Below are 26,014 nucleotides of genomic sequence, written 5' to 3'. Positions count from 1 at the left end.
GTCAGTTTGTCTGATGTGTTCACCCTCTGTACTTCCAGTTGCACAACCATATACACAGAATAAACAAGCACTGTATAAGGCATAGTCTTCTTTGCCCTCCAGTTTCTCTGCTCTTCTGCATTGAATTTTGCAATCAGAAGAGAAAAAAACATAAAATATGCTTCTAAGAAAAAAACCTTCACTCATTTCTATTTTTTTGCTAGCACCTGAATTCATAAATAAAAAAAAAAATTGTACCTGCCAGGAAGTATTATACAAGGTACTTTCTTTCATGTCAAATTCCATTATTTTGAACAGGTTGTGTAAGGGCATTCAGCCTGCTGCATTGGGATATGCAGGGTGTGTTTGCGTGGCTTATATTTGTGCCCAGTTTTGAATACATTTGATGTTAGCAGTGGATTTTTATGTTTGCTGCAGGATGTTATTCTACCACAGATGACAGGACAGCACAAATTGCTATGTAAGTCTAGCTGCTGGGCTGTCGGCCTCTGAGTTCAAAGCACCAGAAGGGTGGATTTGCAAAACTGGCGGTAGACACAGGGCATTCAGACTATTTGGAGCAGGATTTCCAATGGCACCAAGTGTAGGCAGCCCCATGGACATGACCTCTAACAGAACAGGTGAAGAGGTGAATGCTGCCATCTGACACACTCCACGCTGGCAACCACTTCTACTAAAAAATATTACCAGTTTGTTCTGTCTGGTAATAGGCTAGAAATACCTCTGCAGACTGGGAGAGATGCTGTTCCACATGTACAGAAATACCACACAAATAGTAATGCACTTTTCTTTTCCTACACACTATTATGTGTGTATTTTTCACTGACAGACAGGTGACTGGTTCAGATGGGCATAGGCAGTGTAATTTATGCATCCATTTGGCATGTACGTGTTTCCAGATCATGGCATTGTCTTCTCTTCCTGCTAGATAAGTTGAAACATTGACAGGCAGTGTGTTCACTTTTTCCTTTTATTACAGTAATTTATAAGATATTTTAGCTAACAGGAGAACAGCCCAAGGGGGCATTCTCATGTTAATTACCAAATGTGGGCTTGTCAAAATCAAATAGCTTCAGAAATAATGCAAGTAATACTGCATCATTATATTGTTTGGCCCTCAACCCCAATATTAGTTTTCAGAAGAAAGGGAGGAAAAAAACCCTTTCTTGATAGGACTTTTAAATTAAAAAAAAAAAAAAAAAACAAAACCTAAGACTGGCCCATCAGAGACTGGAAGAAAAATGCATGGGAGAGCATGTATGTATTTTAAGACTGAAAGGATTTCAAATTATGAAGTGAGCTTATAGTTTAAAAAAAATTCAGCTAAAAACAAAAGAACTGTCACAATGTTGATTGCCATTCTCTGACACTTCTTATACAGCTTCTTATACAGAAGCATTTGCTGCAATGTACCATCAGAAAATTCTGCTTCCAACATTGTGTTGTAGGGTTTGCAGCTGATCTCATTTCTCCTTTTGCAACACCCATGATGGGCCACCCAATATCACCTCCTGACAATATCCCACTCCTACCACACTTTGGCACCCTCCACAAACCACACATCCCATTCAGGTGCTCCAAGAACCTGCCAACAACTGGGACAACAGAGAAGATGCATTTATAAATATATGCACAGAGACATTGACACTCACACAAACGCTGCTGGTACATACTGTCTCATCATTTCTGAAGCTGCAGCATGACCAAAGGGGTTCCAACACTGTCATTAATTGGTTTTTAGTCTGCATTGTTGGGTTCTGGTATCCTGTACTGGAAGGTTTGAGGTGATCAGTCAGTAATTGTGTTTTCTCCTTTACATTGCACAATTCACTTTAGCCCACCCTACAGACTGTCCCTATCACTTCAGAAACCAGCAAGAAGGATCTTGTCATGCAATCTGATTCCTCAGTGCTGTAAATGTGAGTGAGGTGGGTAAGGGAGGATTGCTTCCTGTGAAGCTGCTCTGCCATTCTGAAGTTTGACTTTGCTATTTCAATTTTAATTAACTGATTTTGTGCTGCTCTCGGGTTTCGTGGCACAAAAGTAGAATAGAGTTTACTAAATATTTAACAAAACCACATAAACCTTTCCCAGTTCTAGAATGTTACCCAGTTGGAGGCTTGTCCTACAGACCTTCCGCATGAACCCCTCTAATTGCCAGCCAGCTTCTCACAGAAGGCCATTTCCAAAAGCAACCAGATTCCAGTCATGTTGAACTCTTTTGGATAACAAAATCTAAATCTACAAATCCCTGGACAAAACCTCCTGGCATTACTATTCACCTGGTTGTGCCAGAATGGTGCTGGTGACTTGAGCATTTCTGACCACAGTTGTCACATTTTCTATGAAGAAAAATACCATCTCTCAGTTCAAGCAAGCTGGGGCTCTAAAACTTAAAGCCAAGATGCTGAATTTTACCTAGAAATCAGTAGAGAGACACTGTAGTTCTTCAAGGATTGTGGTCTACAGTATCTGCAGTTACTGCACTTGCCTGCAGTGAAAGCCCCATAGGTACAAATATCTTACCTCCAGGAGCAAAGGCAAATAGCATCTCTGTCTGCTCATATGCTTGTGGAAATATAAGTCTTCATGCTAAGACAAAGTGATGAGAAGGGCTTTTAGTAGTCATATTACCTGAACAGCTAATACAGACAAGTATTCTCTAAATAAACAGGTTTGGAAGGTAAGCCTTAATAATTGTTTGCCAATGTAATTCAACATATTTTTTTTCATGTTACTTGAAGTACAGAATTATCAGTGTTTATTTGGGTAGAGCTTTGGCCTGGCATCTCTGCCCTGTTCATCAGTACCTATGAGATGCTTAGGTGAAATATTTTCACAGTTCAGATGAGCAGAGATGGACGTTTACAGATCTGTCTGTCCTGGCACCTGAATATGCTGTGATTCATTTTGCTTTTCTTACATGTCTCCTGGTTCTCCCTTTGTACCTTGACATCATTAATGACAGAGGAGACTCTTTCAGTGAAGGCCTTTGTGACCTATTGGGTCTGAGATGGGGGGAATCACCCCATGAATCCTCCCTCAATAATGTCCCAGAATTGAAGGCGAATGTCAAAGGTAGCAAGTTTTGGACCCAAACTCCCTCTCCTCTGTCATATTTAGGTCATTGGTATCTTACATTGAGAGAGCAGCAGTTCTTTACATAGGAGACACTTGGATTTGACTCTTAGGCTCGATTGTGTCTTGTCACTTCCAGAAATTCAGGAAATATCACAGGCTGAAATTCAAGCAGAAAAGACTCATTATTCTTAGAGACTATTACTCAAGACTTCATGGTGACTCTTGCAAATTGACTCTGACAGGTAGCTATCAAACACCCCTATATCTCCTTTAGAGCTTGCACAGCCACAAGAAACCTGTCTGGATCTGACTAGATCCTGAAAATAATTCTTCACAGTCAGAAACACTTGACTCCATCACCTGCAGCAAACAACCTGGATTAACCAGCTTGTTAACCACCTGTTTTCTTTGACTCTTGCACAGTTACAGCAGATTTCAAATGCTCTTTTCCTTGTAATCAATACATTCAGAACTGGGCTTAATCCACCAGCAATTTAGCCATCATCCTTTCTGCTTCGTTAGTTTGAGGTCATCTAAATTGTACAGGATAGCTGATCCTGCCTTAAGGCAGGGGGATGCTCTAGGTGACCTTTTAAGGTCCCTTCCAACTCTATTTTCAATGATTCTATGATATGATCTGTCAACAGAAAATAGATAAGCAGGTACATAGGGGTATTTAGTATATAGGCTCATCACTACCATGGTTTGATACCTATGCAGTTTTCCTTCTTAGATCCATAGCAGTCAGTATTGACTTTTAAGAGATGCTTTTTAAATGCTTCTGGAAAATATCTCTCAATGTACAGCTCTCAATGTACAGCTCTCTTACAATGCTTAACAAGGAAAAAAAAAGACAGGGATTGTTGGCATGTAACAAAAGAGCATCTCACATCTCCCACTCTGTATCTGCGCTATCATACCACACAGATGACAGGGATGGGTAGCTATACAAGGGGAACTGCAGGCTATCTGGGATATGTGCATTACTGACCAACGTGACTGGTGGTGTGGAAACTGGAAAAACACAGACTGGTTAGGGAAGATGACTTTACCATTGCAGTAAGGCGATCTGTACACAAATCCTGGCCACTAGGTCAAGCCTCCTATTTATAATGGCCATTCTTTATGAAACGCAGGCTGGAGGGTGAAGATTTCCAATGTTTAAGGCCAGGCATATACACCACAGACTCATTGTGTCCTTGAGACTCTTTCTTAATTTATGCTGAGCAGTGTTCTCAGCTGTAGTGATTACCAAAGGTAGCTCTGATGGAGACTGCAGGAGGGAAATGAAGTCTCTGACAGGGTTTCCATGCAGCCAGTTCGTGGTGATGATGCTGTTGTGTAGAGTTGGCTGAAGTCAGCAGGTCAGATACAGATTCTACAGTCAGCTTATGGAGAAGCTCTGTTGCTCTGAAGGATTTAAATGGGAACACTGTCAGGTTTGCTGTTCCTATTGAGCTCAATTTTCTTGGTGGACTGTACATGGAGAGCAAGTCTCAAATGCAGCCCAAACCTAGGTCATTAGAGGCTTTAAAAGATTACAGTCAAGACCCTGAATTGTATCTAGTAATAAATGGTGCATTAGCAGAGTGTGTGGAGCTTACAATGGCTTTGTATAGTAATACCCCAAATACAAAAAAAATTAAGTATACCACTTAAATGAATATTTACTCCATTTGTATAAAGAACAGCAGGGAAAGAAGAAGGCAGTGGAAAAAAACACAGGATGCTTGCTTGTGTTCTTATGCCATTTAGAGTGCTGTGCTAGCTAATGGGAGACAGATTCATTCACTTTAATAGAGCAAATATGATCTTAGATTAATCTACTTGATGATGATGACAGATTTTAGGTTCAAAATGAGAATTCAGTTCCTTCTAAATAAATAGCACCAAAATACCCAACTGGTATTTATGAAGAGGCACATTTTATCAGCAGTTTCAGCAGCTAACATAGAGGTTTGGATGGGTTCAAAAAATGGAGTCCCTCTTACTAACTGAAATGAAGATCAAGGCACATAAAAAAGGATCAAGGCAGAAAAGCTCACATAATCTCACCTCACCAATTATCATACTTTTCATTTTTTAGTGTTGAAGACTTTCAGTGCCCATTGTTCTCAGTCCAGAAAACTGAGCACCAGCTTACTCTATTGCCAGAACAAACAATATAAGATTTTAAAATGTTGAGTGTTTGCAATTAGTAATTGTGTACATCTGTAGGTGTAGCACTTTGATGCATTCACATACTGTCACACTGTTGGACAGCAGGGTACAAGGTATGCTCAGAGAACAGGAGCATAGAACATGGGATGTGCTCAAAATCCATGTGAGTATAAAGGGAATAAACAGAGTTTACTGCCTTACTGCACAATACCTTTGTGATTCCAGAAGATACCTCCATACTGAAATCCATCAGTATCGTTTGGGCTTCCCTCATGTTGAAGGTATAGAATTGTTCATCCACAAAATTGTTTTAAGCTGTAATTCTGGTTTGATCCAGGGAACCTTGTGCAACCTTATTTCATGCGGACCTTAAAATCAACTGATTTTGTAACAAAGGCTGGTTGCTAAAAAGTGTATGGTGGTGTGGAAGGGGGGTATGTGGGCAGCTCAGCTGCATTTCTAGTTAGCCCTCAAGTCTCCTCCTTTTGGAGGTCTGCATTTTATTGACCCTGACTCATTTGTGGAAGAAAAATAAATAGAATTCCAGAACTTAGATCTTCTTTCAAAACAGTGTTGAAGGAATTGAGTGGAGAGTTAACAGGAGCACTTAGCACTGTGGATGTCTATATTCTGTCTTGCCAAAGGGTAAATAGAGGACATTCATTTGTTCATCAGCTTCCAAATCTCTTCTCTTCCCCTCCCTAAGGGGGGAGTGAAGAAAAAATAATTTGAAGAAGGGGGTTCTGAATACCTCATATTCTCTTTTGCCTATTTCTAGCAGAGCCAGGAATGAACAATTAAATCTAGGGCTTCCCTGTGGTCTGTGAATAACACAGCACAGTGCTAACCATCAGGGCACAAAGGCAGACAACAAAAGGGGCTTTTTTATTTTTTGTTTACCCTTCAGGACACTGTTTACCTTATCACTGAAGGGGAAGTTATCATCTCATCCCTTTTGGAAATCATAGCGGGTTGGTTCTGTACCTCCAGGTATCGGACTGGCTAGTGATGAAGTGGGCATGTCAGCCGGAGGTTAGGGAAGTCGTACCGGGAGCTGTTGCACTCTCCGTCTTTCCCTCTTGCTCCTTCTCTGTCAAACCATTCTCTCTCTCTCTCTCTCTCTCTCTCTCCCCCTCTAAGCTGGAATGTTATTTTTTTTTTCCTTCCCCCTCCCCTCTAAATTTACTTCACAGCAGATTGTCTTGTAGTAAATCACCAAAAACCCAAATAGCACTAAAGCATTCTGATACAACATTAGCATTTGCTTAACAAGCACAAGATAAACATTAAACAAAGAACTGCATTTCTTTATTAGAGGCTGCAAGATACATAATCCATGAGCACAAGAAACATGGGACCCAGTGGATATGCAGATGTGTGTTATTTCATTGGCGCTGGGCGGCCTTGTTAGAAAAGGTTTTCATCTGAAGGCTTGGGGGTGGATAGTTGACTGTCCCTGGTGGGGCTGTAACTAGATACGGAGACTGTTGCAAGCTAGGCTGGGCTCCCTGGTGGATGCGCTGATTGGACAGCCCGAGGAAAACTTGGGAAGCATCAGGAAGTGAACTCAATCACCTTGGGGATGAGAGGGGAGAACCAGATGAAGGCATTTGACTTCTTTTGTAACTCCCACTAAGGACAGATTGCCAGTACGATCCAGCCTCCATAACTGCAAATCAGACCCTTTCCCCTATGCCGATTTCATTAGAATGGCCAGCATGGTGCAAAGAGGAGGGAGAAAAAAAAGGTTAGACACAGTAATTTTACAGGCAGGCGGGTACAAAAAAAATCTGCATAATTAAGCAGTCAAGGCTGCTAATAGGGGAGTTTATATGCTCTGGGACCAGGCAAGGGCAGCACATATGGATATAGCACTGGATATTAAATCTACGGCATGCAGACTTACTTCAGGGCCCTTAGAGAAAAGGCTAATTATAGAGAGAGGAATTGTGTTTACTGGTCTGTCTTGGGCAAAGATGTTGAGAGAAGTGCAACCAAGTTTTGCAGTTAGACATGAACAGTCTGTTAATAGAGATATCAAAAATATGTGCTTGTGGTTGCTTCACATCTAATCAACAGGAAATCACAGATTCCGAGACCCCCTTCTCCCAGTTAAATGAGGAGGGGAAAAACACATACATATACATATTCCGGATGCAGGATGTGAATGTGTTCATTATTAAATTGCTGGAATTTAATCTGAACCAAGCTCTTTATCATCAATAAATTATATTTAGCAGTTTACCCTAGTTTAGCTGCTCCTGTTAAAAAATGTCAGTGCTTCTGGGTATAAGCTTCAAGTCAGCATTTAAATATAAATGGATGATATGAATGGAAGTTACAACGGGCAGGACTGAGCAGTTAGAGAAAGGGTATGTTTATGTAACGAGTCCTGACGTGGTGGACATTAACATTTCATAATGCAGATCAAAGGTATGGAGAAGACCCAAGAGCCATCAGTCAGAGGCCCCTAGCTACTGTCTAGTGTCTTCCATGAGATTTTTTCTCCAAATTAGAAAGCATTAGACTTTTCTTCATCCAGATAGATAGAGAAATAGATAGAGATTTTTTTTTGTTTTAATACTTTTGAAAGTCATTAACCAATTTCTAGCTCCCTGACCACTCCCCACAGAAGAGGTGTCTCATTCTGCTGCAAGGATTTTACTCAAGGCATTATCATGAAACAGATCCTCATATCCATAAGTGATAGCAGAGGCCAGTGCCTATGGCCTGTTTTGATTTAGCATTTTGCTGCTTTAGGCTTTTGTCTTTTTAATGTTTTGATAGCTATTCTGTCATGGGTAGCCCCATTCTAAGGTCCTGAAAAGCAAGAGAGTCAGTCAGAAGTCTGCTGTGAGGGTCTTCTCATTCAGCAGGGTGTCAGAACCATGTGTGAGATGGTGGGTATCCATTGGGAGCTCAATGTGATCATGAGGTATTGTGGAGCACACAGGAAGAAGCCATTGGTTTGGCTCCCTTTATTGTATTGGTAAAGAAAACCAAACCAGCACTCAGGGAATTTACTGCAGTTTTGTGTGGAGTCCAGCACCAGCACTGCAGTGACACACAATGATAGCACAGAGGTGTGCAGAAAGCAGCCCCTGCCCCAAATGCTTGCAAAGACACTCTGAGTGCTCACTTTGCAAAGGAAATAACATTTGTCTTGCTTGGTAAATCACTGTATGCTGGCCTGCTAACAGTGACTTCATATCCCAAGTCTAATCACAGGTGAGCTCAAAGCAGATTTTTCCCCCTGTGCTGTGAAGTGAGGCATGGGGAAGAGTGTTGGGGTCACCTGGGATCAGCCAGATTGCTCAGCACTGGCTGGAACTTGTAGCAGGTGGCACTACAGGGACAGTCCTTGGGGCATCTGGGACAGCAGAGGTTTTTTCTTCCCCACACCTAACTCAAAGTGATAAGTAACTAAATTATATATATTTAGAATGCTGCTGTTTATGCTACTGATAAAGCCAGAAAGCTCCAAGTATGTATGAAGCCCTGTCTCTTCAGGGTACCACATTATGCAGCAATCACATGGCCACAGTAGTGTCTGAGTGTCAGTCTTCCCTGTTTGTTCATGTCACAGAAGGAGAGGGAGCTCAAAGACAGCTGTACTGACTCTGACGTTGTGAGAATGCAGTTGAGTGGAAGAAAATAATCTGTACAATCTTCCCAGACAGGAAAAATTATGTGCTGAGATTCAGCTCTTCCTAACATTACATATTGTGTAGAAAAGAATGGAAAAATAGAACCTGGGAGAGACCATCCATGTACATTTTTGGACACAATCAATCAACTGGGAAACACAAATCTGGGGAAAGCAAGTATTTCTTACTTTCTGGTGCATGCAGAATGGTTTGGTTGTTTTTAATTCTTTTTAATCCTGAGTAACTTGTGTTCATCTCCTGGATGCTCTCCCTCTACAACAGTTACTGGTCTTTACCAGAGCTCCCTGCAACTTAGTTTAGATTTGTAAATTTGAAGTGGAGACAAATACACATCTGTGTGTATGTATGCACACACTCACTTTTTCACAGCTTACACAGCAGTTAAAAGGATTAATGAAAATTCTCTTCCAGCATTTTTTTCCATATGGTGGTGAGAAAATCTGCCTTAAAAATATCTGCAGGGTGTCTGTAATGATGGCAGTAAAACATCGGGATTGCCCCTTGTGAAACACATGTTTTGGGGCAGTTGTGTTATCAGTTTAGGTGTGAATTAAACAAAATTGTATTTTCATTAAAAAAAAATAAAGTAAGTTGCAAAAGACAGAATAACTTTTCACTACTGAGGAGCAAGCAGATAACCTGTCAATAGTGATGATCTAATGGCAGTCTCCAGGCTGTGCTGTGTCATCAGCCAGCTGTCAATCCCACCAGCATGTCTCAAAAGCACTAATTGTTGTGATAGTATCAGTGTGAAAGCTGCTAAGAAAAAAACATAGTCCCTTGGTGCTGCTTTGTAAAAGATAGCTTGAGGATCAAAGTTCAGCTTGCCTTGACTGGAATTCATTTTTGTGTGCATAGCTACCTGTTAACACATTACTAAGTACCTAATTGTAGCTGGTTGCAGCTGCAGTTATTTTGCTGGTAAAACACAACAATCAAGCTGACTGCAGTCTCCTACAAAAAAAAGTATTCACCAGCTTCACATAAAATCACCTCTTCTTCTCCCGTGCAGCCCCATTAGGCTTGGATCAGGGGAAAAATGCCTACTCCTCCTCATTCAAGCTGATATTAAAGACTTGCTCCGGCTGTGGTTTCAGGAGCAATCCTGCTTAAGTAGCAGTTCAAGCATCATTTCTATATGCAATTTGAAATGCATATGCATGTATCTTTTATTAATACATATGTATCCATATTGCTGTTTTTACAGCTTCTCTCTCTGCAGCATACTTCATTCACTGATTGTTAAGTCCTGTAAAAGATAGAAAGTATTTCTTCTTCTCTTTTGATTAGGAGCTTCAAAGACAGAAATAATATGTGTGTTAAGATAGAGTCTAATATAACACTGGCATTAGAAGAGATATATAATTATAACTAGCAGACACCTGTCAGTAATGTTCTCTCTCAATATTCCTACCCTGTTATTTTTGGCTCCTTTTTGCTCTGTTAATCCACCCATTCCCGTCTCTAAATCCCACTGCTTTTTCCTTCTCATCATCTCAAAGATCTCTCCATTTCTTTCCACCTCTACAGCCAGTACTCTTATTAGAAGCCAAGTTACATTTCACTTTAACTACCCTGTTTTTCCTCAGACTAGACAACTGCAGCCATCAGCCTTGTTTTGGATACTGACTTAATGTGGTTTACTTATATTTATTTGTGTTACTTTTACCCCTTTATCAAGTATAAACATCCTGTGATCAAAGATTTCTATCCAACCCTGCTTATGCTCCCTTGTTGAGATTCCTTTATCCCTACCTCTGTGCTCTTCTAAAGGCTCACAGCTTTGAACACCTATTTCTGGAGTCAGAGCCAATGTCCCATTATCTTTTGTCACAGGGCTCTTGTGCTTTGAAGAAATGCTGTCAGGACCCCTGCACAGCTCTACCTTGTCCAGCTTTGTGTCCTCTTCAACATCTAAGTTCTGCCATGCTTGCCTGGAGTGACTATTTGTTTCAGAAAGAAGGGCACAAATATGTGTACCTTATTCAGTATTCCCAGTCACATTCTTTTCTGGCTGCTTGTCCTCCCACAGTGAGGTTCTCTGGGCTAGGGCCACCCGCCTGGAATTTAGTGTGAGCTGTGGGGAATGGGTGAAAAGGCCAGGTGACAGTATATTCTGCTGTTCTTCTCGTTTCTTCAAATTCAGGCAGGTTACAACCAGAGAATTGCTTAGTTGCCCACATCTCCTTTGCTCTCAAATATCTTCAGATGGTCTAGAAAAGTACATTTTTAAGAAGATTCAAAGGACTGGACATTAAGGTTTTTGCAAAGTGTATGCAAGCAGCAGGATTAGAGGCCTGATTCTGCAGATTCTCAGGCCATTTTACAAAGCCCTGAGTACAGAGAGAGGCAAGAGAAGAGAGGCTATATTTATCCTGGTACGCGACACCAGAGACATGAAAACAATTGACCCCTTTGTTTCTATTTCTCCCCACTTCTGCAACCCTGCCAGGCCTAATTTAGTGTCTGTACTCACCTTCCCTGAAAGCAATGCAGTCTTTTACTTGGCTTCAGACTGTTTTCCCAGAAACCGGTATGTCAGCTGGCACAGGGAGAGGTTTCTTGGAGAATGGGTGAGTGGGCTGGGTTCTGTGGTTCCTTAGTTTTTCTGCTGCTCTGGTTGTACCTCAAGAGACCAGCAGCCTGATTAATGCATTGTTCTAAAATGTCATAGGGACCTCTGGGCACAAAGTGTTGCATCCTTCAGAACCACCCAACTCATGCAAAAGCAAGAGAGGTGCAGCCATAGGGAAAATGTCAAGCTGGGATTGAATAGCTGTGAGCGTCATTGCCACCAGTAAATAGGAACACTTATTTGACCAGGGTACAGCAAATGCTAAAAATACACTGTGTCCATCCAGTTCCCTCATTCAATATTGCAGCCCTGCTGCTGAGACAGGGAGTTTAATCTGCATTTGTGACTTATCATGCATTAATAAATAAATAAATAAAATTTTAAAAAAAATCAGGGGATATACAGTAGATGCTTTTTACTGCCAGAGTGGAACTTCACAATCCTACCAGGGGACCTTTTTGTAATGTTTGTAATGTGCTGCTATCGTGCTTTAGCAAAGAAAAATGTCACTGCTGGGCTTTATTTTTAACAGACTTTTTTAAACATCAATTAATGCTAGCAAATGTAATGAAGCAGATTTTCCTCTTTACTTATATTTGGGTGAAAGCAGTGAGGGGGCTTGGGGAATGATATGCATGGGCAGAGAGCAGAGGGGCAAAAAGGTCTCTGCCTCTGCAGTGCCACTGAAGAGAGGTGGATTATCCTTTTGAAAGGTGTGTAAATGCAGATGGACACCCAGCTTCCAATGGCAGTCACTAGGTTTGAGAAATAAAGCTGCTTTTGCATGTATCATTCATGAGGCATGTTTAAAAATATACTGCAAAACATGCATCTTACTTAACACAGAGTAAGATGTGTGTTCCATTGGTATTCACCTGGCTGAAATCAGTCAACCCTCCATATGCACTCTTCTTATTATTAGAGGAAAAATGACCTAAGGAGGGACATTTGTTTCTTTTTGCATTAACCCTATAAGAGTTGCCTCATAATATATTTTCCCCATGATTGAAACCATTGCAGTGTTATTAGCAGCGTTAGCTAGCTCTCTGCTGTTTCTCTAACGCAAAGGCAAACACATGTTCAGGTTTGTAGGCAAACTCTTCCAACACTGATTTGTTTTGCACTGCTGGGAAGAGATATCGCTGCAACTTTGGCCATGCAACATTGGACTTCTTTCATGAGGGCCTCTCATGGAATTAATGGTGATGCCTGTTGTTTGGCAGGCATATTTGACTTACCACGATGTGACAGAGTTTTGATTCAGGCACAAAGGGCACAGAATGTATCATTCAAAGATAATGTACTATACATGAGGTGATATTGTACCGACAGAGTGAATTAAGGGCAAAGAAACAACTTGAATTTGGACTTTCCTTGCTGTTGTCACTTTTTTACTGGGACCTTCAGAGTGGTTTATTTTCTGAGAAATGCTGGTATGTTGGTATATCAGCCAACTTTCTGTTGGCTATAACTCAATTTCAAGCTGGTTTTTTTCTCCTCATACCCAGCTTGTTGTCTTTTAATCTTTTCAGGGTGGGGGTAGAGAAAGGGTGTGTCAGTCACATAGACTGACAGAAAAATGTTGGAAAGATAAGGGGGTGGATAGATGACTCGCAAATACGCCTTTCAGTTCAGTTGCCCCACCTCAGTTTCCTTGCTGCTCTGCGGGTATTCCTCGTCAACTACTATTTCCAGTTCTGATCTTTGGCTTCTGGTGCCCAGCTGACCTACAGAGGCTGCCCACCTTTTCTGCTGTATAATTTTCAAGGATTTAACGCAGCAATTTTTATTCTTCTCCGCTGCCATGTCATTTATCAAGTCCAGCAGTCAAACAGAAATGAACATCAACAAAATATGTTGCTTATTTGTGAAAGTGTCATGGGATCCAAATCTGCATGCTTCACCTAGCAAAACACATTGCAAAATCTAACAGTGGGCTCTTGCTGGTCAGAGTGATGCAGAGCACAGCAAGTGAGTTTGCCCTGTTGTTTTTTTTACTTCTAAAATGCCCCTGTTTTTCCAAATACAACTGGAGGGGTAATGCTCCTCCTTGACCTTATTTTCTGTTGTTCAAATCCTGCCTAGTGTTAAATCCCTCTGCTCACCTCCAGGTTTAATACATTTAAAATTGCTTCTTGAGTGAGGTGAAGGAAGCAATTGAAGGGGCTGGGGGATATATTCTATCTGCCTTACATCTTTGCATCTCATATGCTTGTTTTCCCCACTTTGTTTGGAGAAAGACTGACAAGTAAGCATAACATGCCAAGTAAGTAGAGAAACTTGCTGCCTGTGAGGTTTCTGATGAAGATGCTTTGTTTTAAACAGCATCAGGGTTTCCAAATGATGGCCCTCCAGCTTAAAAAAAAAAAACAAACAAAGACAAGGGAAGTTGAATGCATATCTAGTATCATTCTGTTAAGAAATGCTTTTATTTCTTAATATCATTACAAATTTGGAAAATATCATTACAATGCAAAAAAAATCTTTTGGAGCTGGCCTTTATTACAAAAAGTCAGGGTATGCAATATTTAAATGACAGTTTAAATGAATGTGCTCAGGTCTTGGTCAAATTGTTTAATGAAGTTAAGAAATTAAAAATTTACCCACAACAAAAATGTCCACAGCATCTTTATAAGCTTTATAAGCATCTTTACAAGATAGCGTTGGAAACACTTTCAAATTTTTTTCCTTTTTTTGTGGGCTTTAATGCCTGAGATTGCTCTGTAAAAGAGATGGGTGTCTTCATTGGCTTTTTTGTCCCTGACAAAATGTAAAAAAAAAAAAAAATCTGTGTCTGCAAGTGTTTTGTGTGTCTCCTTCCATTCTTCTGCTTATTCTTCAACTGTGTCAACAGTATGTGCGGATAAATAAAATATCATCAAGAATGCTGATATCATCTTCCTTTTCCCTTTTCCCTCCTCTAACTTACAATAATGTGGGGCAAAGGTCTACTTAACATAACACAGTTACGATAACTAGTACATTTGTATTTCTGCTATGATGAGAGGTCTGCTGTAGTGAGACTCATCCACTGTTGCTGCTTCTTCTCAGCAGTGTTAATTATTCTTCAGGCTCGTGTAGCGTGTGTATGGAAACACAAAATAAGCGATCAGGGAGTAGGATATTTTTGGTTTTATTTGTTGTGTCAGTGACACTTCCACTCTGACACAAACTCACAGCACAACACTCCTGATCTGTAATGAGGTTATGTCCCAGGATGTGTGTTAAAAGCACTAAATAGTCCCTTGCTTATTCAAAATCCTCATTTATCTGAATTAATTTTGTGTCCCCCATTTCATTTGGGTAAATTAGGTTTCACAGTTTCACCATTTGATCACAAGTCTCACAATGTTCAGTACTTCTTGTTCAACCTGAGCCCCTGAAATGGCAGTGCTGTATCAAAATCTCAGTCTTCATTTTAAAAAAAATTTGAAATTCTCACTCTCCCCGTTACAGAGAAACCCTCTGAGGGGAAACAGCTCAGTGCAGACTTCCAGCCATACACTGAGTTAAATCTCATGGCTTTTAACCCATTCTACCCATTCTGCAGCTCATGGCTGAAATAAATTTGGGTTCAGGGACTGCTCGGCACCTTGTGCATGTACACACAGCAATACATGTAGGGTTGGACTGGGTCTTCCTCCCTTTCTTCCTGAGTTCCTCTGTTTTTATCCCACCTCTTCTTGTTTAAATGAACTGACACATACAATGAAAACTCAGTGGGCCTTTTGGAGAATATTTCAGCCCGCAAATGCAGTCTTGTCAGTTATTTATTAGAGTATGTCTTAGTAAAAGGCTGATGTCTTACAGTGGTCAGCCACCTATCTCTTGCTGTTACAGGCACGGTTCTCATATCACATTTCATATTTCCTCAGTGTTTTATGAGTGTTTTTTGGTTTCTCACTGATGTTAATCACCTCATAGTCATTTGATGTCAGGCCACATTTTTCTCCAGCTCTATAACTTTTATCTGGAGAGGCTATATAGTGACCTGACAGCCTATAGTTTTATATTTCTCATAATGGTATAATGGTCCTGTATTTTTTCCCCAAGTTTGATGCTTGATATTTGTAACCTGCTGTTCTTTTTAATTGCTTATTGTTATTAATGATATACTGGTAACTTTGTTGGCTTGAGACATTTGGATGAAAAAATACATCTATCATTATTGCCACAAGAACTGCACTAAATTGCTCAAGCTCTGCCTGGAAGTGTATCCTACTCTGCATTTCTTCAGTGAACTTCAAGTGAAGGTTAAATTGAGACTTTGCTGTGCCTTTCCACACAGGTTTCATGTCCTTGTCCTGCTTCTGCTCACCACTTCTTCAGCTCCGTTTGCCTTTTCTGTCTACCTCCTTTTTTGTTTATTGCTGCCACTACATCTGTTCTCCTTCCCCAACCAATCTTTATCTGTCTGATACATCTCTTTTTAGATAACTTTTCTCTATTTCTTCTACTCTGATGTTTTTCCTCTTTTCCCCTTATTATTTGAAGTTCAGAACTTTTCCATTCTGTAACATCAAAGTTCACTGGAGGAGCAGCTGTGTTCTTAGGCACCACTCCTCAGCTGCTAGCGTGGTGGGAAATGGTGTCTTTGCTTCAATGAGGGATTAGGTTTGATCAAGGTTTGGAATAAATCTGTTAACAGAGGCATTTAGAATTTGGGAAAATAAAGCCAAGGCCCAAACATGTAACTGATAGAGAAAGAATAACTAATTGGCCCTCATTGTTCTCTTATCCACAAATGAAGAACTTTCAATATAAAAATTCCAAAAGCTGTTTGTTCAGCTCAGTGTGAGGTCTTAGTACCAGCAGAGAAAGCAGGAAGGAGAGTGGAGCAGGTTTAGAATGACGTCTAGTCCTTTTTTTGATATGTGGGCCCAAAGCTGCTTGCTTGCTTTATAGAAGAATCAAAGAGAAACATAGGGAAAGGTTAGCTCAAATTAAAATTGAGCTTTCTCATTTTAAATGCTTTCCTAAATAAAACAGCAAACTTAATCAGATGAGCAATATAAATAATTCTTTATATTAAATTGAGCTTTATCATTTTAATACATTGCTGTACAAGGAGATCTCCCCTAACAGGCAAAGCAGTTCACTCACATGAAATTAATCTAATTAAATGCCCAGTTATCAGCATGGACCTGAGGGCCTTCACAGCCTGAACCTCTTCTTCCTCCCTGTTTTTTCTGAGGGCTGGGGATAAGGAAATGGAGGTTAAGGGGAAAGAAAGCAGAAAGTTGATACACACCTAAATGAGTTGAAGAGCTGGATCAGAATCACAGCAATTGCTGTTCATTCCCAAGTGTCCCTCCACCTATGTAAAATGATGTCAAATAATATTTGACTGATATAATAGCATTAAGATTTGGAAAACAAAATATCAATACTATCTGATGTATTAGGAAATATGAAAAGGACTGTTATTACTTCATGCTCTTGAGTCAAATATCTAATAGAACAAGAAAGCCCTATCCTACTCTTTTTTTTTCCATTTTTCTTTTTTCTTTCCTATCTTTTAAGAATAAGCAGGCAATTCTTTGTAGATAAACAGCATTTCAGCACTTAGAGACTTTATCTTCCAGACATCTAATAGCTTCATGCCAAAAGAAAGAAGGCAACTCTGACCCTTTTTGTATACTCAGAACAAAAGAAATACCTGATGAGACTTGTGTACAAAACATAATTTCTACTGCTGGTCCACTGTAGTGTAGAATTAATATTGACCCTTTGATTGTCTCCATGTGAGATGTTTTCCCAGTACCACTAAATTTAGAACATTTTGTATTTAGTTTATGCAACATGAAATATTCTCCCCTACCCTAAAAATTTGTGTTTTCTTTGTGCAAAGCTTAAAAGTAACTATACCTGTACTTTGGCCAGTGTGTTCCAGAAGACGCAGATGAGTGGGCATTACTAGTAGGCATGTAGCAACAAATAACAGAGAAAGCTAGTTCTCCAACCAGAGAGCAAGAACAAGAAAACAAAACTGTAGCCTACACAATGAACAAAAAATACTGAAATTGAATGCATGTAAAAAAAATTGAATTAATAAGAAAGCAAAAAGTTTTTACTTGTTTTTACTGTGCTTAGTTCTTCTGAATACAAATATGACACTTTTATTATTTTTCCCCCTACAGTTTGATTAAATCATTAATATCTACTTAGCTCAGACATCCTCTGAGCCATTCAAATTGCAATTTTACTTTACTGAAGAAGATTTGGTCCAAGAATTTTTTCTGGAAATAGGCTCTTAGCTTACAGAAGAGAACAGAGAAAAACTCAATTCCAACCTTAATTACAATCGTTCATTCATAATGGTTAGCAGATGAAGCAGGGTCTAATTCTTCCACCATTAATTTAGTAAGAGAGTTTTCATTCTCTATTTGGGATGCATCTTTGGGGTATGGTTTCTTTATCTGTAAAATTTAATAATCTGTATCTCTCTGTGTACTGAGAGGATAGAGGGCTTAACCTTGCACCTCAGCAGAATTTTGTCCCACAAAAAGCCTAGGCAGGAGTCTAGAAGGATGGGAGGCTTGCTCTCCTGAGCTAGTTATGCCAACATTTGGAGGATCAGTCACCAAGTTTTTAATCAGTGCTCACTAAGTGCTATTTGAAAAGGCAAATATTGAGCTGGATCATCTGTCTACAAATAACTCATACCACTCAGCTTATTCCTACTGGTTTAAATTTCTTTTTATATCCCATAGCAAAATTGTTTCCAAAATAAGCTCCATCACATGGGATTTTATTGCAATGATGGAGTGTAACCTTGTAATGTGTGTAGCTATGTGATGCAACACAGACTTTTTTTCTGAACGAATTTTAATACCTTTTTCTGCTGCAGTTACAGACAGGGAGTAGCAAATTATGCATGTCCCATCAGCTGGTGAATAACACTTGCAGAATTCCTGAACTCTCTCCTGGTAGCCAGTTGTGCAGAAAATGCTGTTGTTTGATGGAGAGGGGACTTGCTGTATTTAAATTGTTCTTGCTTGATCTGAATACATGACACTTATTAAGAAATAGACCCTGCCAGTTGCCCTTCTTTTATTTTCATCCAGCCTCACTGAAGCCAGACAATTTGTGGCTTTAATAGAACGTACAAGGCACATGTGGTAAGAAGAGTTCACTTACAAGCAGCCAAAGTGAGTGCAACCAAGCAAAAAAGTGAACAGTTGGTGAAGTGAAATGCATCCCTTGCTTCAGACAAAAATACAGTGGAATGAAAGACGCAGTAGACTGGCTTTCCCTTAAGCAGATCTAATTTCAAAATCTGTCCCATGAGAGATGAACTTTTGCTTTAATTGAGGAGGTGGATCCCAGCTCTTTGTCACTCCATCGATCAGCACCCTTTGCTGTAGCTTTAGCAGTGCACTGCAGAGAGCTGTAGGATTTATTTCCTGCTTGTTGAGTAAAGCTTCCTAGCCAGTGCTGCTGGGAGTCAGCATGGCCTGGCCTCAGCAGCACAGTGCAGCTCCCATCCTCTTCCTGCTGCGGCAGGCCAGGACATTCCAGGCAGTGTCATAGCCTGGTTCCTACCTTTCCCTTGAGAGGCTGCAGTTATTGGTGCCTCAAGAGTTTAGGATTGTTGCAAGGGTCTTGTCTACCAGCTTTCCTTGGCATGGGCAGAGTCTTACCTAAAAATCATTCTGAACTGAAAAAAAAAAGCAAGAGGAAAGACATTGCTTGGGATGCAGCCAGATGTTTTGAGTTTCTTCACTAACATCATTATTTTGGTTAAAAGTGGTATTAAGGATAAACACAGACCAGCAGGCTGGCATCTAAATAAGCAGGGGTATGTGGTACAAGAGGGAAGGTGTGAAGGATAACTGTGCCTAGAGGGTGAGTGAGGAAGGAAGATATTTCCTTCCCCTGCCCTCCTGTTTCCTAACATGTGGTGACTTGACCTGGACTGTCCAGGAGAAAGACAGGTGTATTTCTGTCTTTCCATCCAATCCTCCATCCTGTCTCATGAGGATCAAACCATTAGTTAGGACTTAAACAAAAACTGGTTTTGTATGACAGGTTGTTCTCACAGCTGTAAATTCTAGCTGTATACTTCTTCCTGCTGCAAATGCCAGCTGTATGCTTTGCCTTTGCTGTCTCCTCCTTTATCCCTATTTCCATGCTTTTCATGTCAGCTTCCAAAATTAATGCTGTGATGGATCATGTGTCTCATTTGAGGGGTTCTGATAATGTTTGAGGAATTGAAAATGGCAGAAGCATTAGTGCTATCAGGGAGAAATTATGAATGGGGTGCTAGAGACTTGAGGTACTGTTCCATTTCAGCTTCCAGTCTTGGAAGAGCTGTTAATTTGTTCTTTAGCATGTGAAGGTACATGTCATGCACATACTTGCCACAGTAGACCCTAAGACCAAATTTTGGGTAGGAATGAGATTGTCTGAAGTGTCACAGGGAGGCTGGTGGTTGTGTAGGTGTGTGGCCAGTAGAATTTAAAAGATGCAGGTAGGCACAGCACTAGAAGCTAGGAAGCATGGATGGCTGTACACTCTGGAAATTACAGTGTTGTGTGGTGGTTTCTGTCCTTCCCCTGCTTTTGTGTGAGATGTTGTAGCCAAGGGGTTAGCTGTCATCCATGGCATTGCTTTCTTATTCCTCAGATCTCTGGCTTATAAATGTGTGCTGCAGAATTAGCTCAGGGAAGAGTGAAAGCAATGTGAAGGAGAAATTGGTTTAGGGGCATGGTTTGCTTGGTAAAAATATTACAAAGAAAACACATTGAATGTGGGAGATGTGCATGTTTTAGATCTAAAAAAAAAAAAAATTACAGGGCCTGCAGCCATTTCATTCCTGTGTTGTGTGTGGAGGGCAGATTTTACATGACTTCTTAGCGGATTATTTTGAGTATGGACCAAGCCTCACGATGATTTACCAGGAGGACGTCATGATCCTAGGACCTTTGCCTATAGATTTATTCAGAGTAGAAGGCACAAGGACCCTTCTGGACAATCTCGAGGATGAATAAGAGAAAGAGTTACTTATAAACTGTTACAAATTGGTGCTGGGTAATGGCTGTAGTGTTGATCAGACAATATAAGAGGGCCCCCAGTGGTTACCGACTTAACAGCTGCATGTAAGTCAGCCAGTGAACATTTGCTTGTAGCTGCTCTAGTTTTGTTTTTATTGAAGAGCAAGAAGCATAAACACAAGTCTAGACGCTGCTTAAAGGGTTCCACTTGTTTAAAGCGTGTATTGAAATGGCAGGGCCTTCCATGGAATGAGCAAGTTGTGCCTTGAGTTGGTAACACAGATTGGGCCAGGTCATCCAGAGCGCTGGCTCTGGGGCAGGTGCAAGTGGGAGCATCCTGCCTGCTGTACAAGCAGCTCAGTAACTCTGCAGTACATGGGTAGCCAATACTAAGAGGATCCCCAAATATGAGTATATGCTCAGCACAAAGACTGATTATATTTGCTTTTATAGCTGGTTGTCAAGTTAGTTGCTGAGGTAATGGGCTGCACCTCAATTAAAATCTACCTGCCTGCATTGAAACATTTAATATTTGTGTAAATATTAAATATTTATATGAATATTAAATGCATTTATTTGGAATTGATTCATGTTTACATTTTCCCACTATCTGAATAAAGATTACAAATGGAAAGCAATTTACTTATGCAGAAATTCTGCATGCGTCAAACTCATTTGACTATAAGCAGTGGGTAAACCATTCCCATCCATCTTGCGAGGTCTTAACCATGTCCAAGCTCATATCCCAGCCACGTAAGGGCAACAGTAAGCACCAGTTCCGTGCTGTACAGTGGGTACTTTGTTCTTGCCTTCCTCATGGCGTTGTTGGGCCCATAATGTGAAGGACGTGCTGACTTGTTTTACGATGTACCACACCAGGGAATGCAGTGCATAGTTTTCTGTTAGATTTGGAAAAGTGCAGGCTTTATATTAAAGGTTCATTTCTTTTTCATCCTTCAGCTAACTCATTTGCACTGTAATGTACTTTCCTATTCCTCCTCCTAATACTTGCTGCTTTTTTACCTATTTTGCAAGCCATATTTTTAGTCTAATCCATACAACAGTTGTCTAAAATTCCATAGCATTGCTTATTTCTTACCTATAACTCTTAATAAAAAATAGGGCTGTGCCAACCTATTATATCCTTAATAGAATATTCTAATGGTTATTAAATCAATTGACTCTGAATCTCACTTTAATAAATGAGTCAGACAGTATTTTCCAATTACTGTCAGCCGCCACCTTTCCAAAGAGCAGATTATTTTGATTGAATTTTTTAAAGCTGCTCAGCACTTTTTTTAAATTTTTTTTTTTACTTTTTTTTCTGCCTGAGTAAGAGCAAAGAGCAGCAGCTCTGTTCTGCAGGGAAGGAGAGCCCTTTGGACTGTATCTGACACTCCATTCCATTTCAGATTTATCCCAAATGAAAACTGAAAATGTGACATTTCACTGGCCCTTTATTTATTAATGATATCATATTTTGCACTTCCATAGCACCCTATCAAATTGTTTGCTAAACATGGAGAGCTAGACAGGGGCCACTGCGTAAACAGAGCCTTTTGCATGCTCTTTCCACATCTGGCACCTTTGCAGGATTTGCCACATCCTGGCTCTTTCTTGCCAGTGGGAGATAAAAGGCTGGCTGTGCTTTTAAATTGTCTAGGGAGAGCAGAGAACAGGGACAAAGCCTTTTTCCCCCATCCTTCCACAGTGCTCTGTGATCCAGGCAAGTTGTGTGTCAAGAAATACAGTCTTAAACCCTTTCACAGGCAGATGGGAGTGATTCTGGGTCTTCTGAGTGTGGTAGATAATCTTGGACTCTTCTCCAGCTCCACTATCTTGGTTGTATTAAAAGTCTTAAGGGATAGTAATTAGGTCAGCCTGTTAAAGTAGAAATTAAAAATTAGCACCTCTTCTTTAAAGATGGGTAGTCTGAGAAACACAGGCCACACTGTCATGCCCAAGGTGATAAGAGTATGTCAGTGTTGGAGTTTGGAATGGAAGCCAGAGCTCCTGATTCTTCTGCCAGTTCAGTACCCTTAGCTGTCTTCCTTAAATTTAAATCATGGCTGGTCTCACATTCTTGAATTCAAGGGCTGGAACCTTGCCCTTTGTTCCAAGGATGTAACAAAGCTGGTGATGTGCACAAGATGGGTGAAAACAGTGGGATTTAGGAAAAATATTATTCTGTTAGTTATACAAATGCAGTCTTTTTTTAAATATGGTCTTTAGAACTTGGAAACTAAAAGCATTTCATTTTTAAGAGAAACTTAGATTCTGCACAAATTGATGTCTCTTGCCTGGGGAAGGTTTTTATCTGCCCCAGGCGAGTGGGTGAGGGGATTTTTCAAACCCTGTTTATAAGCCTTTAGGAAAATCACATTTGCAACATAGAATAATCAAAGTGATTTTGATATTTGTGACCAGGAAGTCACCTTGGATCTGAGTAATATGGCAAATACAACAAGGGTCACATTTAATAGGGTTCAGTTCTTCTTGAACAAGTACAATTTCTGTGTAATTAAAATTAGCTTTGCTTCAGCATCAGGAGTACATGCCTTTCTTTCTACTTTTTTCTTCATCAACTAAGGTAATGGAAAGACAAAAAAAAAAGCCTTTTCTGTTTTCTGTAGCGTCATATAAAAATATTTCTTTTTCGGAAGTCTTTCTTCCTTGGAATGTTTGAAGAACTCCCCGTTCTGTGTTCCCATGCTCAGGAATGATTAGCATGGTTCATTTACACTTTGCCAACAGTAACTCTGTGATTTGAGAATTGTCATTGATTATTTTCACCTTGACTTGTGGAAGATCCTGAGATGGAGCTCCTTTTGTCCTAACTGCTTTGACTATGTGTATCAGCACAAACAGGTTGATGAAGAAACTTCACCTTACCTTCCTGTATTGTAACTGCACATTGAGGGGAACTTTCACCATCTCCAGAACTATCTGTTCAATAATGACCATGGCAAAGACATGCATATAGGAGAAATATTGTGTGTCAGTCTGTACAATCCTCATAATTAATTAGCAAGTTCAGGAGAGACATTTATATGAGATTTGTTGAGCCCTCCTCCTCTTTTCAGGATGCTGTTCTGCAGCTTTGCCCGCAGCTGTGGGTTGCTGCCTGTTGGAAGTACACAGCTTGCAACCTGCCTTGGAGGATGGGTCTGTGTCTCTTAGATCTACAGACTGGAGTGTGCCAGGTTCTTTTCCTTCATGCTCCCTTTGGTGGTGCTTGCATGGGCTGTGCTTGTCCTCTCTCAGCAGTAGCAAAGACAGACCACACTGGAAGGGTTTGTCAGTGATGGTGGAAAATGCCAAATCACAGGCAACTCTTGATAATCCACTAAAATTTTCCCTGCTAATGGAGTAGTTAGCATATATTTGATAAATATTTTTTTTTTTAATGAAGAGTTACAAAAGGTGTCCCCTACAAGATGAGAAAGTGTCACCCACCTTTAACCTTCCCCTGGAAGTCTTTTGCAAAGGATTTTATCAGCTATTGTACCTGACTACCAGCGTATGTGGCTGGGTGGGATGTGTACCTCAGCAGCCTGTGCTCTGTTGCCACCATATTCCAGTCTCTCCAGAGAGGCCATGGTGTCAAAACAGCTGAGATTGACCTCAGCCTTTGCCTGAGTTTGTGTTGACAGCTGTACTCAGTGGATCCAGCTATAAACTGGTGCCTGGTCAGGCAGGCTGAGAGTCCAGTTCTTCTGTCTCATGTAGGTAACAGAGACAGGCACTTCAGCAGCAACAGTCTGTGGGCAGGGGATTGCCAGGACCACCAACATTTTTCAGCTGACACTCAGAGCAGGCCTTCCATTTCACACCCTCTAAAAGCTCTGCAGCATGTATGTGATGATGCAGAGCAACACAGCGTCCCCAGGCAGGTGCAAAGGAGAGCCCTTTATTGCAAAACCCAGGCCTTTTTAAGCAGCTAGCTTGTTACCATAGTATAGTTTTAAGGCACAACAAGCCCAAGTCAACCAACCACCGTACACCACGATGTGGACATGGAGCGGTCACGCAGCACATCTCTCACAACTCTCACGTCTCTCTACCCCTATTCCAACTGAGTCACTCTCCTATACTTCCCTTCCACTTAGCCTAAGTAGCAGGCCTGAGCCATGATTTTACAAGGCCCTTATTTTATAAGGTTTTACATATATGCAGCAGAGGTAGTCAGGAACATTGAACACTGCTTTCAGGAAGGATTGGGTAGAAAAGGAAAGGAAGTTTGCAGTTTGCTGTGTCTGCATGGGAGCGTGTAAACCTTTGTCTTTGTTGGGTTTCATCTGCCCCTTTTCATTGTGCAGGGTTCTGACACCACGCAATGCTATGGAAACCACGCAATGCTATTTTCAGTGGTTCCACCTGCAGAATGGCCACCATGGCCTGGCTTAGCTCACACTGTCTAATTCCCCTCCTTTGGCTAGAGGTGCCATGACATAGTCAAAGGCTAAATTTAGCTTTTGGACTAACAAATGAAAGCTGGGGGCCACTACTGACATTTTTTTCAATTCTTATAAGTCACTAAGGGTCATTTGGGGCAGGAATGTGCCCCCACTCAGCCGCAGGAGTGCCATGTCATGTTCTCTTTACACCAGTGGAAAGGATTGTCATGTGGGATGCACAACATTGTCTGTGCTCCCAATATCCTTCCTGAATGCCCGTCACCAGGGTCACTCATGGTCGCTGCAGGCAGCGCTGTGTCTGGCAAGAGGTCGGCAGCCTGGCATTTAGATGTTCAGCATGGGCAGGGCGTTCTCCTCAATCTCTCCTTCCCAACTGAGAAATGGCAGGGAGCTGCCCCAGTCACCAAGCACTCCATTCCCGCTTGTTTTTTAATAATCAGGCACAGTATTTACCTGTGAGATCAATGCCACTCGTGTAGCACACCGGTGACATACAGAAGGACCTTTTCTAAGCGGCGCTGTGGGAATTGAGGCCTCTGCAGCAGGGCTGGAAGCCACTTCTTACCTAGCAACTGTTTCTAAGTAGGACAGCCGCTGACTGCCCTCATGGCGGAGTGGATGAATCCTGCAGCACCCTCAGGAAGGGAAGCTGGTGCCAGGCACCAGCCAGCCTTGGAGGACAATGGGAGGAAGCAGAGGAACAGGCGGCGGGGAGCGGGAAGGGTTTTAAAGCCACAGGACGTGGACGGGAAAGCTGCGTCAGAAGGCTCATGGGGACTTCTCTGGGCTGTTCAGAGGAGAAATGCAAATAAAGAGGGAAAAAAATCCAGGATTGTCAGAAAGAGAGGTCTGAAATCCTGCAGCTTGCAAAAGGTTTCATTTATGCCCACAGGACTGGGAATGTGGAGTAGGAGTGGTGTGAGGGTATAAACTACCCACCCTTCTCACGCCAGTTACAAGAAACTCCACCTCAGCCAGAGTGCCAAAAACAGCATTCACAGTTCTTACCCATGGTAGACAGGATGATGTGTGATCAGCATTAAATTCCTCACGTGCTGTTTTGCAAATGTACTTGGTCGTGACTGGGTGGCTCTGCTAAGAAATGATGTTTCAGGT

At 41.1% G+C, this 26,014-nt stretch overlaps 1 protein-coding gene across 8 annotated transcripts in view; it reads left to right on the top strand.

Moving 5' to 3' along the window:
• The window catches only part of ZNF521 (zinc finger protein 521), a 230,337-nt gene that overhangs the window by 174,417 nt on the left and 29,906 nt on the right, over window positions 1–26,014 (top strand). The window lies entirely within an intron of this gene.

The sequence above is a fragment of the Geospiza fortis genome, unplaced genomic scaffold (assembly GCF_000277835.1).
Source record: "Geospiza fortis unplaced genomic scaffold, GeoFor_1.0 scaffold53, whole genome shotgun sequence".
Classification (NCBI taxonomy): Eukaryota; Metazoa; Chordata; class Aves; order Passeriformes; family Thraupidae; genus Geospiza; species Geospiza fortis.
The sequence above is the reverse complement of the archived record's forward strand: the minus strand, read 5'-3'. Positions and strand labels throughout refer to the sequence as shown.